Source organism: Stegodyphus dumicola, chromosome X1, assembly GCF_044657685.1.
Source record: "Stegodyphus dumicola isolate Sdum_Otavi_A_Nest chromosome X1, ASM4465768v1".
Taxonomy (NCBI): Eukaryota; Metazoa; Arthropoda; class Arachnida; order Araneae; family Eresidae; genus Stegodyphus; species Stegodyphus dumicola.
In genome coordinates this window covers 64,881,900-64,898,435 of record NC_140780.1, presented here as the reverse complement: position 1 = coordinate 64,898,435, position 16,536 = coordinate 64,881,900, and the positions used below count along the sequence as shown (strand labels likewise).

The window sequence follows — 16,536 nt, the reverse complement described above, 5'->3', positions numbered from 1 at the left end:
AAGCTGCCTCACCGAATTTTTTCTTTTCTTTGTGTCATTTCAAGAGCTCTTCTTAGTAATTAATCAACTAGAAATATTTTAAATTCGAAAATCCTGATGAAATTGATTATAATGTAATATCTAAAATTAGAAAGGCAATTAAATGATAACTTTCTAAGGCAATATTTTCCTTCTTTTATACCAATTTTCTTTTTTCTACATCATTACGTGTATAACAAAGAGCAGATTAAGGTATATAAACTCCGCTTTTTTCATTATTCATTAATTAAAACTTTTAACTGCAAATTTTATACAAGAATATTTAGTTTTATGCATAAGTTTACTTAAAAGCGCCTTATTAAATTTCGATATCACAAATGAGCCGAAACTGTCTGCTCATTTGAAAATTTACTACTATTAAAATTTTTTGTTAGTTATAAATTTACGTGCGTAATATTTAATAAGTGCATAATTAGTATTAATATGCATATAATAAATTTTTAATACGCAGATAATATTTACTAAGGGAAAGGATGTTAATTTATTTTTGTAGAAATAATAATTTTAAGTAAAGGCTACTTACAAATTTATGAACAAAAATTTGTAAGTAATTTATGAAATGTTGTGTAGTTTATGAAATGTTAGAAGCATTTTTCGAAAATATTTTCTTATATATTATTCTGTAGTTTATAAACCGTCTATTGCGTTTATAATATTAAGCTTAATACATGTGTATCTAGAAGTAATTAATTCCTAAATACACATACAAATTTCAAACTTATACGTAAGCCTACAGTTGCATGCATAAAAATACTGAAATTTCTGTATTTATTTCGTTAGTCATTTTGATTATAAGAATATTATTTGTAACTGTATTTTTATGTATTGGCATATTATATATTGGCAATTTTTAATTTTAATTTTTTATGTATAAGCATTTTGTATATTGACATTTATAATCCATGTTTTTTGTAACTTCCTAATATATATATATATTTTTTCCGTCCATCTATTTTTCATGTGAGTTAACTTTTCACATTACACAACGGTCAGATTAATTAATTTTTTTCGTGCAATAGCAAGTCTTCCAGCACTAAAATTTGGCAGTTTTATCGCGCTTATACAGTTTTTCGAGTTTTACCAGGCAAATTTCTTATTGTTTATGTAGTACTATGCTACAACATTTCGTGGAGCTACAGCTCCTGGTAACGTTTTAGCAAGGTTGCTGCAATGTTCCTACCTACTACCATTCTTTCAAATCTTTTTGCAGCATTATGCGCAAAAGTTTTTGAGACCAGGTAGGTCTTACGTCTAATTACCAGTTCGCTTTACATTTTCTTTTTCAATTTGTAACTGTATCATATAAGTGTGTGGATACACGTTGATAATGTCCTGTAATTTAAGATGAGGATTTAAAATTCCAAAGGCAGTCCGTTCACTGTAGAATCTCAGTTCTTTGCAAATATATTTAGTATCGGACATAAGCAAATGCCTCTGTCACGTCACTGTAATAGGAAATAGTTTAAATTATCTTATAATGTGCGTTTACTTGATCAGAATACTCATGCATTACAGTAAGTTCCTAATAAACTGGTAACAATTGATCCGTAAAAGAGAAATCATATAGCCGAAAAATGTATGACAACATTTATTCTGATTTTTTAAAGTTGCAAAGCATTTATATATATCTATGCATTAGAATGATTTTGAAATTCGAAAACATAACACAGAAATTTTGGCTTTCATAATTTGTAATCGCAGTTACGGAAATCCTTACTAATAATCCAGATTTTACTGAATTTCCCAAATATATTTAGAGTTATGATTATTTAGGCAGGCGAAAAAATAATTACATATAAATTTTAACCTATCTGACTTATATCATAAATAGATCATAATTATGGGTTTTTTTCGCATTCAGATGACAGACAGTTAATTTGTATTATTGTTATGAAGTAACCGTGAAATTTCGTTCTGTATTAATCCAAAATACCACTGCGTTTTCTGGTTGCAAAAGACTTCCATGATATGATATAACAAATTTGCTGTCTGACATTACAGCTAGTGTTTAACTAAGTTCATTAATAGCTTTTTACAACATATTTCATCTCAGTCTTGGTACTTAAAAGATTTTCCTCAGTGTATTTTTCTATTTATATGGTCATAATATATCTTCTGAATACTGCAGTATTAGCAATAAAACATCCTTTATTAAATCAGGATGTTAGAAGCGTAATTTTAATTATAAAACGTATTTTGCTTTGAACACTTCTGTATTTTTGAAGGAATTGATAAATAAAGCATTATGAAGCTAGAGTTGACATATCGCAGTGCAGTGATGTATTAGACTTTCTGCAGAAGATTTAAAAGTCCGATAGAGTCCTAGGAATCTAGAGAAATAAACTTCTCCACGTATGCTTCATAATCTTTTTCAACTGATTACGCCTGAATGAAGAAAAAATTATTCGGTGGCCCAAAGCAAATGAATTCTCCCATGTCCTATTTAGTTTATCTTGGCCCACCTCATTTAATATCGTCTTACATTCCCTGTGTTCTTCACTTCTGGGTTCGGTTTATCTTGAGCCACCATGTATTAAACTGTTTTTCAGTACAATTAACTCAGAGAGTTAATTGAAAATAATTAAACTAATAATTTCTTTTATCATTTTATAAATAAATATGCATGAAGGAATGTTAAATTTGCTAAGAGTTATTTGAAATTTTCTTTATTGGTTGGTTTATCTTATCAGAAATCAGAAAATAATAACCATGTTCAACATGTATTTCTCTTGTTGCTAATTTATTCCGAAATTACTCACTCTTCCGCAAAATAAAATAAGAACTTTGATTTTTCTTCATCTTTACAAAAATAATATTCGCTTTACGACATGCTTAAATAAAAGCAACGTGCTTAACGTACTTCCGTTCGCTTATCGAACTTCATTATTTTTTTTTTTTTAAAGAAACGATTAAATAAGCAATTGTCAAGAATTCAAGCGAAAAGACGGGGACGCACGCAAGACCGTTTAGTTTGTTGCCGCACGAGGTGTTTGGGAATAGCCTTTGTTACTAGATGATTAAATACAGCCCTTGTATTCTTGCCAACCCCCTTTGAACCTTTGTGAAACCTCAAAATCGTTCTCTCCCTCGAGCTCGGATTCTATACTAGTGCTACCCATATCACTAAGCCCTCCGATCACAAAGGTACCTGGTCTGTGTTTGCAAACAAGACATGTCTTTAATGACTGCTTTCCTAAAGAACCAGGGTGCTTTCCGTAACCCTGCTACAACAGCAACTGCCCCCCTCGACCCCCTTGCATGCAGGAAGTTATAATAGCCAATAGAGCATTGAGGGTGAGGGGGCCCCTGAGTTCCGTTCCAGGATTAGAGTTCTCCCTGAAGATCATGAGAGGCTAAATTGTAAAGCCAGCTAGAGCAGGACCCCAATCCTGGGATGGTTAAACATCTTTTTAAACAAATAAATAAATAAAAATGCTCTCAAACTTTTATATATATATATATTTTTTTTATTTTTCATTTCAGCGAGAGCGCGGTCCATTGGGTTGATCTCTTTCTGTTCCCGCTCGATGACGCTCAATTGCAAAGCTAATGTTCGAGTTTATTATGTCCATCAAAGAGCGGTCCTTTGGAGAAGGATGGGGCATCCGAAGCAGTGATCCTTAATCCAGTTCGAAAATGAAGATGCTTGATGTACTTCAGCAAAATGACCGTGGCGGCGGCCCCTTTAGAAGGTTTCTTATTTTCGTAAATCGTTTTGACATGCTGCTTTTCAGCTGGGATACACTTCATGACTAAGCTTGCAATCATTTAAACGCGACCGAAAGAAATGGGATAAGATATTATGCTATATAAAAAGTCTATCCATGTAAAATGAAATTGCTTCGGAAGCAGGGTCAGCTAGTTTTTCTTGCTTCTCTGATTGTTATAATGTTGTCATAAGTAGTAATTCATGGATTTATAAACTATTTTTATATATAAAATGAGGCTTTAGTTTAATAACAAAAATATTGATAATGCATCTGATATTTCTCTTACGAATAACCTTAATAAAACATGTAATAATTTTGTTATTTAATTCAGAATGAAATTTCATTTTCGCATTATTTTAGAAACATAGTTTTCATAGGATTTTTTAAGACTTATTATTATTTAAGAAATAATTATAAAATTCTCTAAAAAGGAAATAATTTCCATACTTAAATTTAGCTGTGCATTTATCAAGTAAAAAATACGAATATATTGAAACTGCTTTGTATAGGTATCAAAAGCAGTTTTTAAGCTAGTTGGAAGTCAGATAAAAATAAAGTACTGTTTAGGAAATAAATTATTATATATATATATATATATATATATATATATATATATATAATGTTGAATGTCGTCCCCTAAATTACTTCGTCCTATACGTCCCCTGCGTCCCATAAATTACTTCTCACAAGTTTCACCACCTGAAATAGTAATTCAAAGTATCCTCGCTGCCGGAATTTCGGACACACACCCCTTCTGAGTAAGACACAGAAGAGAACAACACTTTACCGACATCCCACTAGAAAGAACGTAAGTTAATTAATGCACTTTCTGGCCTTTTATATATTCATGTACATTTCACATTTTACTTTCTTATTATATATTTCAATTTTTCATTTCATTTGTTTTTGCAAAGCTAGCATTGTTATGTTTCTTAATTTACTAATGTTTATTTCAATTACTTTGAGTTCTATTTCATAATTCCAATTAAGATTACTACTGTTTATTTTTATACAAATAGTCTTGAATTAACATGCATAAAAGCGAAGGTGTCGGTGGACATTTACTCAGGTATTGTGTAAATTTTACTACATAAATTGCTTTTCACTCAAAATTTATAAAGAATCTTGTATTAGCGAAAATGCTTCATTCAGAATGAGTTCTTTGGTACTCTAATTTGGTTATAAATCCCATCACTTCACGGAACTACAATTTTGGCCTAACTTAATTTGCCAATTTGACATCATCATTCTTACTTGTGTAAAAGACGAAACACCTTCGCATTTATTAATTATTGTTCATTGAACGGGAGTTGGTTTGTTCCCCTTGAAAAGTCAACTAATTTCCGATCAATAGCGATAATTACTTGTTTTTAATTTCTTTTTCAAAATTTGAAATTTTGTTATTCATGATTTAAATTCAAGTCCCCGTAAAACTTTTTTTTTTTTTCATAATTTACATTCAAGTTACTTCAAAACACAATTTTTGGAATTAAACTTCCTATATATGGGTTCCCTCTTTTTTGATACTTCTACTATATTTATATTACAAGATAATATAATCAATATTTCATTAGTAAATAAATTATATATATATGTGATGTATCAGCTTTTGTCCAGAATAAATAGATCGTTCAAGAAATATAGATGTAGTCGTAGCTTAAATTATCAGACGATAAGTTTAAAAAACAGGATCCATTTATTATTATTCAGGAGAAATAGCAGTTACAAAATCAGATATCCGGAGTAAATAAAAAGAATTACTAATAACTTTTTTTATAAAGTTTACTGCATCATTGCATTAAAGAAAAGCCCCCGATATTCTTTTGCGAGTCCTTTTATAGCCTCTGGAAAGGCGGAGCTTCCAAGAAATGACGTCAGCCTCGTCAGCCAATCCAGTCCGCTTTAAATATTTCCAGAAGATTCTATAACTGTACGTGTAGAAAAGGCGGGAAAAACAAATTGACTACGGGGCTGTTGATTTAATTCCACGTACTTTCACATAAGAGAACGTCGCCATTAAAAATGAAAAGAACATATAGTTAGAATTTTAAGTGTATTCTTGACTATGGAATTTTATTATTACATATATATATTTTTTCCGCTATTTAATTATTGTTTTTGTAGCTAGTTTTTGATGCTTTTTGTGTCTTTTTATTATTTTTTTTTATTTTGATTTTAATTTTTATGTAATGGCATATTATATATTGGCAATTTTAATTTTAATTTTTTATGTATAGGCAATTTATATATTGACATTTATAATCCATGTTTTTGTAACTTCCTGATATATATATATATATTTTTCTGTCCATTTTTTTAATGTGAGTTAACTTTTCACATTACACAACGGTCAGATTAATTATTTTTTTTTTCGTGCAATAGCAAGTCTTCCAGCACTAAAATTTGGCAATTTTATCGCGCTTGTACACTTTTTCCAGTTTACCAGGCAAATTTCTTATTGTCTATGTAGTACTATGTTACAACATTTCGCGGAGCTACAGCTCCTGGTAACTTTTTAGCAAGGTTGCTGCAATGTTCCTACCTACTACTATTCTTTCAAATCTTTTTGCAGCATTATGCGCAACAGTTTTTGAGACCAGATAGGTCTTTCGTCATATAGATATAGATATATAGGGCGATGAATTTAACTGAAGATCTCCTTTTTTAATACTTAGTTTTGGATTTTCACGGAAATGTTACATTTTAGTGTATATGGTAGAATAATAAACACAAAAGGAAGCAATACAAGCGCTGAGACGGTGCAACAGTAGTTCATTTTCGAGAAATAGATGCGACACAGGTTAGCATTAAAATGGGCGTCAATATGGACACTAGTGTTAGAAATGCATAGTATTGCTTTATTATTATTGATCCACTAAAAGTCTCTATTTCATTGTAAATGGATGAAAGATTTTTTTCCACGTTTGCCATTAGTAAGTACATACATCATTCGCATTGAATAATATAAAGAGGATTAATTTTGAAACTGCGCTTTAAAAAATGTATTATAGGCATGTTACTGTTTTAAAATAAAGAGGGGGAAATAGCCAACTTAAACAGAGACTGTGTACGAAGTAAAGGTACCATAAATTAAATATTAATGTTGCATGTATATATCATGCAATTATTAATAGTGTTGAATTAATTTTAATCTCGTTCTTCTGTAAGCGGGTCTTTGGTTTTCAATTGTAAGTTTTATCTCAAACCAGATTAAAAATAAAATTTCTTGGTTTAGTGTTTGAAAAGCATATGTACCCATTATAACGATCCAAGCAAATTTCTCTTTGATCTCAGGTGTATAGTTCTTGTACAGGTGTGAAAAAGGTTAATTTTCTTGATAATTTCTCTTTTTCAAACTCCGTGATATAATGAACATCTTGGATTTAAACATTAGAAAATCATAATTACTATTTGTTTTGTGTAATGTTACTGCAAAATACTTTGGCATGAAAAAAATGGTTGTTACATTCTGTGGCAAACTAAGCGAAATAAATCTATGGCATACATTCAACAAAAAGCAACGTTAAGCAAAACCTCATACTTTCAATCATCACTGAAGAAAAAGAACTGAGTGCGTCGAGCTTCCATTCACCACGTTTGATTGATTACATTTCATGTTTTACATGCATTCTCTTTTGTGTTGTTTGCTGTTTGTTTTGTTTGTAGCTGTTTAAAAGACTTTGGTTTTTTTTAATTAGTCCTCAACATTTTCAGTGAAAAATCAAAATAAATATAGAAAATGCTGTGTTTTATCTATAAAATTTTTCATACTTATCATTGTTCTATCTCTGATTAAGTAAACAATATACAGCGTTTCATATTTCTGGAAATAAGATCTGTGATTTATGATAGGAATAATTCAAAAGAACTCTAAATATATTTAAAAACCTTATTTGGCATCTCCTGAGCTTGATTTTGGTTTACCAGAGTTAAATGAATTAAGTCAGTGAATTCGGCAGTTTCTTTCAAGATGTGTGTGTATGATTACGGCAAAGCCTCAAGGGCTATCTGCCTAAAGGGGGGATGCGTTCGTGGAGGACTTTCTAAGGGAAACTGGCTCGTATACACGTTAAACATGGGAAAAACCACGAAAACGCCCATGCAGCCAGCCCGTTTGCGGGATTCGAACCTCGGACCAAACTACCAGTTTTCAAGATGAGATTGTTGTTTTACGTGCTTTTCTATGTATCTTAAATTTTCTTTAGGATGTCGGCACCAAATTATCTTCCTGAGCAAGACACGCGTGCTTCTCCACAATTACACCATCAGATTCTCTAGCAGTCGTGTTTATCCTAACAAGAATGTATTAAGAAGATCAACCTCAGATGGTACATATGTAGGTAATGGATTAACATTGCAAATCCCTAATGGATGCCTTCTTTACTAAGGATCTTTCAAAGTGGAAAGGGTATGGATTCGAATTGCACAGGAAAAAAAACCCTTGAAATTTTCGTGCAAGGTCCGCGACTTCCGGAAATCGAAGCCGTTAAGCGAATTAGAAATGTTCAGTGGTTTTACTCCCTCAACCATTATTTTGAACCTTACATACAAATAGGGGAAACTTTCACGTAATTATTTTCAAGTTAGTTACACGTTGAAATGGAAAATCTTCGAAATTTTAGAACTGCTCAACCATTTTCAAGAAATCGCATGCCGTTTTAAAATTTTAATATTATGAAAATATGAGAATTTTGGACTAGATTTTGAAATAAGGAATTTTTCTGTTAAGAAACTTTTGCTTTGCATGTATGTTTATCTAATACAAAAAAAAAAAAAAAAAAAAAAAGTATCGTCTTTCAAGCATTCTTAATTATTTCAACTTTTGAATATTGTAATTGAAAGTAAAAAGTATTTAAAATTATCTTCATATCATAATGTAGGGCCTATGCATTAGCATCCCTGTGTCGACTGCGTAAGTTCTTTAGAAATTAAACCTAAAATGTGCAGTTGTATGTGCAGTAAAATTGTATTGATGAACAAGGTGATCTTCAAAGTTAGGGCACTTCATCAATATATATATATATATATAGTATGGATGCACACTTTTAAAATAATTCTACTTTAATTAAACTTAGGAGATAATATAATCAATTAATCAATACTGTTTAGGAAATAAATTATTATTAATTATATATATATATATATATATAACAATTGTCATTTTTGGCAGCAGTATTTCACAAGATATATTATAAATAGTATGCGTAGTAAAAATCAGATATATGTGTAAAAAGGGAAAGAAATCTTCTATACATCCGCCTTTCAATGAGTACTATGTAATTAATCTCTTGTGCTTAAATTTTTCATTTCATTAAATGTTTCACCACTGTTGTCAACAATATTTACTGCTTCAGTCGGGCACGTTTCTTTTATTGGACAGAAGTGTATCTCAAAGCTCTCCATGCTTCGGAAAACAATTATCGGAAAATGCTAACCGATTCAAAAGAGACCATCGAGGTGAATAAACGGCTAAATAAAACCGTCAGTCTTGATGACTGCACAAAAGAAGCCGATTCTCCTTGATAAGGCACGGCGTAATGTGTTCTTTTTAATTACCTCCATCAAAACCGGGCTATTTGTTTTCACGCAAACTGAAATACCGAACTTTTAAAACAATCCTGAAAACTATTTAAAGGGCCGTATGACACGTGGAGCGTAACAAAACGACAAAGTTTATAGGATTTAAACAAGCAACAGAGGCTTCGAAACTCTGATTGAGTTAGGAGCAACCGGCAAAGTAGATACTCAAATCGGAAAATGCGAGGAAAGGCAATCAATCATAGGTTACATTCTTGGAGAGGCTCGTAAGCCTGTTACCCAAGCAACAATCCCTTTTCTCATTTTGTAACCACTCGAGCTGAATTCCCTTTAAGTTGGGAGTCTTTTTCTAAGATCGGGATTGCCCTCCTGTAACAAGGTTACTGTCCTGGCAGCGATTAAATAGAATTACAGAAACCAATTACTTGTGTCTCTCCACATCAGCTGCAGAGTAAATTATTATTGTCTTCCGAGATAATGTATTGACATCGCCACCACTAGAAAAAAGATGTGAAGCTATTTAAACTCTTGGTGCGCGTCGTGAGTTCAAGAAAGATGCTGCTGTTGGATTTCGTATACACAATAATTTGGAGTGGAGTTTTCTTTATTTAAGAGCACATTCCGGCAATGCCCGATTGATCCGAGATATTGCGAATAAAGACTTCTGCCTCTTTCTCTTTTCTTTATTTGGAATTGCTATCTCGACTGATTTTTCAGCGTCTACGATAAACAAAGTATTTCTTTCGAGCGCCCGAAATGCAGGGCGACAGTCGTTGAGATGATTCCGGCTTGTTAGGCGGCTATCCAAATACAGTATCTCGAAACATTTCCTCGTTCGTATTATTTGCGAGTTAAAATCGCTTTGACTATTTTTAAATTGCAAGTTTTGTTTGATGTTTATCGAGTAAATCCATTTTTTCCTAGGCCTTTAATATGCTGGTTCACTGAAAGTTAATTTTGGAGTTCAGAATTTTCGTTTCGATACGCAAGGTGTTTCATGTTTTTAATCTTTGATTTGTTGCCTGATTAAATCCTTAAAATTGAGATGAAACTAAAAAGTAAATTTGGTATTTTAGATAGCGTGATTCTGAAAAAAAATTTATGGACAGAACTTAAATTTGGTGGCACATTCTCAATTCCCCGCACTTTTGATAGAGAATGAATTTTGTATTTCAGTATGCTTCTGGAAGTATATGAATGGTTTTTATAATTAATAATAACAGTGAGTGAGTCCAAACGGAATTATATGCCATCCCAGAGAGGAAATCTACTATGTTGCAATGTTGAATATAGCAGTTTCTATATTTCACAAAGTCTTTCTTGTCCGAAATTAGTTCATATCAATAATCGTAATGAGTAACTGAAACAATCGCTCAGATTTATACCTCGTGCTGAATGAAAACAAGCCTTACTATTCTATGATAAATTTACCATTAGTTCGGGGATTATTTAGCTTGCTAACTGCAAACTCCAAGCGTTATCCTGAATATCTGCTTTAAATTCTGATCATTTCATACATAATATTATTCATAGTGGTCTCTGCTCACGCAGTGTCGTGATATTTTCTTTATTTTACTAAGGAATGCTCTGTTTTTGAGTGTGTTAGACGTCCACATTGCCCAGGCACAATCCACTGGTTTCTTTAAGTGCCAGTTTCTTGTATTAACACAAAAGTAAATAATGGTCCGTGTCCCCTTCCTCTCCGCATTTGCAGAATAATTAGAAAATGTATCCCTAAGTCTGAATCTTTTGGGAATGGCCCATGATCTGTCAAAAACTATGTTAGGCTAGCACGGTGGGTCTTGATTTCCATGTTAACTTTTGGCAATAAGAGAAATGTTCTTCGTCCTACCTCTGCCTTTGCCCGTCTAGTTTGCCAGTTTTGTTGCAAGCATATCAAAGTTCTCTTTAATGTGAGACAAGGAAGTTTAGTAGGTTGTTCAAGTAATTCCTTGCCATTAACTGCTTGCTTGGCCAGAAAATCTGCGGCTTCATTGCCTTGAATCCGTGTATGAGCGGGAACTCATTTTAGAGTGGGTCAAGATAGAGTGGACCTTGTGAGATAGGCATGGCCAGAAGCTGTTTTTTTAATTAGATATACCAAGGAACTCCTGCTGTTTTGTCCTGCGATAGCCACCAGACATGACGCTGAATCGCTGAGTATTGAGAATTTCTGCAGTTGGTATCTGTTAGTGTGCCTAATTGCAGCGCTGATAGTTAGGAGCTTTGCTTGGTGTACTGAGTTGTTCAATCCTAATTCATTCTTCAACTCAAATGTAACAGTACCATTTTCCAGTTTACAGAAGACGCTGCCCGTGCCGTTCTCCATTTTGGAGCCATGTGTAAAAAGGTTATTATTGCTACTTATTATTATTATTGGTTCGTCGTTTATTTTGATGCCTTCGGAGAGATAATAAGCAGCTGGGTGAAAGTTTTTGCAGATGTTTTGCTCATCATAATACAAGTTATAATTACTATGACCCCAGTTTACTTTTAACCCAGCCTGATTACCATTGTCTTTCTTTCAATTATCAGATCTGAAGAAGGAATTCTTGATAGCTGTAGAGCTGGTGTTGATGTGGTGCAGTAAGTCATGCATATTTGAAGTAGCTGCTGTCTCTAAATTGAGAGCAGAGATCTTCTCATGTGAGAGGTAAGTTCACCATCCAGATTGCTGCTCCGTATGTGATTACTCTTTCTGTAATGGTTCTATGTCAAATTTTTAATAGTTCAGACGAGATACCCCATTTAAATGAAGTCATGCGTCTCATGTTGTTGCTTAGGATGCTAATTCGCGTCTTGAGATTCCTGACGTGTGGCATCTAGGAAAGTCTGCTATTAGCCCAAGATATTTCCATTTTTTTAGAAATTTCACTGGTATCCAATGGAGTTTTAACACTTGGATCACGTCTAAGCTTTCTAGTGTATCATATAAGTAAAGCTTCAGTTTTCTGCGCCGAAATCTGAAGCTTATCTGCTGTAGCCCATTGAGAGAATAGATCGAGACAGTACTGAGCTTTTAGTTCGACGTTTCTCCTTTCTCCCACAACTAGCATAAAATCGTCCGCATAGGCTATAATTCGAGCGTATTCTACGCTCTCAAACTTTTGCTTTGCGAATGTAATTCAAATGAATTCAGCTCCGCATTCACATGTATGGTGGACAGCGAAGATTTTTAAGCCTGGGTTTGAATCACGAAAAAAAGCATGGACGTTTTGTGAATGTACCATTTTTGCATAATGGGAATATTTAAAATCTGCGGAACCGAAGGTCTTCACGAGAGGTTGTGGTAGAGGAAGAAGAAGCTTAAGACATTTTATTTTAATGTATTTAAGGCTTTTACTTGGTATGTCTTAACGTAAAACATTGCTTGTTCGACAATCGTAATTCCTAACTGAATAACAATTATATAACTTCTGGCTTCCTACATGCAAAAGGCATGAACTAAATATTGATTGAGAATGAATTGTATAAAACATGCTTGAATTACTCTTACATTGCAGGTATATTCTATTTCACTGATGCGGATTTTTTCATAAGAAATTATGGCTTAGATAGAGATCCGTTTTCTTTCAAATTTATCATCCCTAGCTTAACAATGTCAATGTAAATTCTTTATTCACCGTGAAAAAAGTTGAAGATAATATTTCAACTTAGAAGTCTTTTATGTCCAGATAAAAATGTTAAACTAAACCCTGATATACGAAAAAAATTAAACATTTAAGCAACCACACTTAAATTTAAATATATACAGTCTAAGAAGTATGCATTGTTTTACTTCTTTGGGACATGTCACTGCTTGTGGTGAAGTGCTAGCAATTTCAGGGTCTAGTTATGTAATACTAAACCTAAAAATCGTTTGTAAATTGATAATAAAAGTGAAGGATAAACATGTAAAGCGAATCATGATAAAAGCCTTTTTTCCCCAAAGTTGATGAAGACTTGAGGTGAAGCATTGTCGTGTGAGACTGTGTTTGTGTAAACATTAGTTTGAAGTGCTATCTTCAATTATGTAGTAAAGGAAATCGAGCACATCATGTCAGTGTTTTGCTTGTTGGGAACATCAGTGACTTATGGGACAGCTAACAGCATTTACTTCTAATTAACAAAATATGACGAATAAATAATATACAGTTCAGTCGATGAGTATTTAAATGCCTGGACCTTATAAGCAAGAATGAAGTGCTTTAAAAGATATCTTAATAATACAGGACCAAATGTACGACTGAATTTTCAAGCAAATGTAAATGATTTCCTTTCAGATAGTTGATTAAAAATCAATCTTGATGCATGGTCTCATGTGAACGACACTGCTAAAAGCGAGGAAAATTTTAGATAAAATTTTTGAACGACATCGAAAAACATAAACAAAATTAGATACTGCGTTGAAAAAGAATCACTAGTATGATCTGATAAGAAGAAAGCATTCAGAATCATTAGTATGAACTGATAAGAAAAAAGCATTCCTTGTTTTAATAGGAAGCATTTTGTGTCCAGCCGAGGATGACTATATTGTTGTGCACATGCATAACGAAAATAAATTATGTTTCAGTAATAAAAAAGAATACTGCGAAAGAATTAGAAACTTTATCTCTCTGCCCTTATTTAAAAATGAAATTTTGATCGCCTCTTAGTATCCGCCTTGCTTAATTTAAAGTATTCGAGAGCCATCTGTCTAAGTTTCATCCCAGTTTACCATTCCAGCACCTTAGGTATTAAGGCTGAGGATATGTTTTCCCGCCGCTATTTTGCCGACTTTACTTGCCCCTCCTTCTTCTAATTAACGGATTTTAAAAATTCCATTTCTTCAAAGACAATGTAACCACAAACTATCATTCCTTGTCCGGAATTTGCATCCGAGCCCAACGACATACATGATCAACGTTTGAATAACCACCACACCGAACGTAACTGCTAACCCTTTCACATATCTGCTATTTAATATATTCCATTTAGAAAGTCTTTTCCGTCCGTTGTTTTTATCGTTCATTTTGAAAAGACATATGGCCTTTTTTTTTTTTTTTTTTTTTTACAAATATAAACGCTTTCCCCATTCTAATTTTCCGTATGCAACTTTCATACAAAATGGGTATTCTGGTGTAAAATCCTTTTATAATTTGTTTATCACTGCTAAACTTTGGATCCAAGCATACACTTTTTAATTACTTGTCGAGATTGAATTATAAATTTCTATTTGGTAAATCAATAGAAATTTAACTTTTATTTCATTTCAGAATAAATCAACGTCGACCCAACAATAGATTTCCTTTGTTCACTAACTTAAAGGATTCTGAAACTTAGGTATTGACTTACTTTTTTTAAACTATATTGACTATTAGTTAAATAGTTAAACTATTAGTTAAATATTCCGCTAAAAATTAAACTTGCTGCAGAAAATACCTTTTGTTTTCTCTTAAGAAAAATTTCAAGCTGCGTAAATCCAATCTAACCAATCTAAGCTTTTGTATATAGTTTCATATTGACTGAGGTTGATGTTTTATTAAGATCTCTTATTACTCGTTTATTTTCATATCACTTTGCTATTATATATTTTTCTATCATCTCCCATGAAAATTTCTATTTAATTAATTTTTTTAAATTATTAGTCGATAGAATTGCAACATGTATGCTGAGTTTTTTAAAACTCGACCAAACATTGTTATAAAGAAACAGAGTTTTAGGTATATTTCATGTACAGAAGAAACGTGGCACATTATAAAAGCAGTTCCTTACTGCATGATCCATGCGATCATATTCGAGAATTGTCAAAAGCTGTTACACCTTCGTTCCGCACTTGATAATATTAATATCTCGACTGTTATCTGCAATTATGTGACATATTTCATAAAGAACACCTTGTGCAATTGCTATTCATGAGCTTCACTTCTAGTTAATGTTACTGTTTGCTCTTTCATTATGACACTTTCCGCTTCCAATTTTAAAGTAAACAGCTATTTTCATACACACACATTTCTTGAACTATTTTAAAGAAATTTAATTTTTTAATTTTTAACTAAACAGTCTTTGAAATAAAAATGGTCTCATAGACACTATGGTAGTTAAAATATTAGATTTGCTTTAAGCATTAAAGCAATATTCATAGGGAAGGTAACGTAAAATAATTACCCGCTGTATATTCATAGGGAAGGCCCGTAAAATAATTTGTTCCATGCCGACGACTATTTCTACCAATTTTATCGCGCTCCTAAGTTATAATCACAGACGACATAAAACTTTTTTATTTTTTATATTAAAGTTGATTTATCTTTTCTCTTAACGACAGAAAAGCAAAGAAACAGCATTAACTTTTCCACAAATTTACACTGGCTTCATATTTTAAGGTTGAATTTTACGAACTTGTAAATTTTTAAATCATTTTTAACCTTCAATAAGTGAAAAAAGGAACTCGATAAATTCATTCTTTTAAAAAAATAATTATAATGTTGCTTCCTCCTCCTCTTGAATTTATCTTTAAACAGCGTAGGTTATCATTCAATTGAAGAAAATAATATGCGTGGATTGTTCATGACAAGTTAAATATATTCTTTCATCTTCTTTCCATTTAAATTAGATTTAAAATTTTCAACATAATTTTTGAAGCCATCAGCTCCCTACATTTGGAGCATAATCTATCCTAAAAATTAAATCTAGATTAATTTTTTTTGGGTCACGAGTAATCAAAATCATATTAACTAAAAACAGAAATCTGAAAAGTTCCTGCACTACATCCGAAGATTTTGTTTGTATTATTACATGAAAATTTTCTATGCCTAGATTCAGTATTACTGACCAAATTGTTTCAATGGAAGCTCCTCTCCATACCCATAAAGAGTTCTTCGACGAAAGATTGAAGGTCTGCCCGGGGAAAAAAATATCAGACACATGTGCAGAAGAAAAGAAATGTTGCTTTGTTAGGCATCTCCAAAACTGATCTACTAATATTTACAAGCTAAGCTGCAAATACATGTAGCTGAGTTTTGGATACTTAATACGTGAATGCTTTCTTTTACGCGATAAATTAAATCAAGTGTCTTTTTAAGACTTCCTTGATGTGAGAGTTTAGATGAGCAGAGTAGGTTAATTTCTTTCAATGTTAGAATGACCGTGAGACTATTTTCTATTATAGGAAGTATGCATTTGTGAAAGGAAAAAAACAGACTTAAACGAACGTTTCCTTTACGAAGAGAATTTTTTTTGTATCTTATTTTCTTTCTTCTTCCTCTTACACCAAATAATAAACACACACAAG

General features: G+C 32.2%; 1 long non-coding RNA gene across 7 annotated transcripts in view; it reads left to right on the top strand.

The window, feature by feature from the left end:
* Nucleotides 1-16,536, top strand: part of LOC118181451 (uncharacterized) — a 119,704-nt gene that overhangs the window by 53,097 nt on the left and 50,071 nt on the right. For 4 of the 7 annotated variants that reach the window (XR_004756884.2, XR_004756882.2, XR_015038788.1 and 1 more), the window contains exon 2: nt 3,523-3,731. The exons of the other annotated variants lie outside the window; for them this stretch is intronic. This is a non-coding gene — a long non-coding RNA (uncharacterized LOC118181451). The remainder of the gene's footprint in view (nt 1-3,522; nt 3,732-16,536) is intronic. 7 annotated transcript variants of the gene reach the window in all.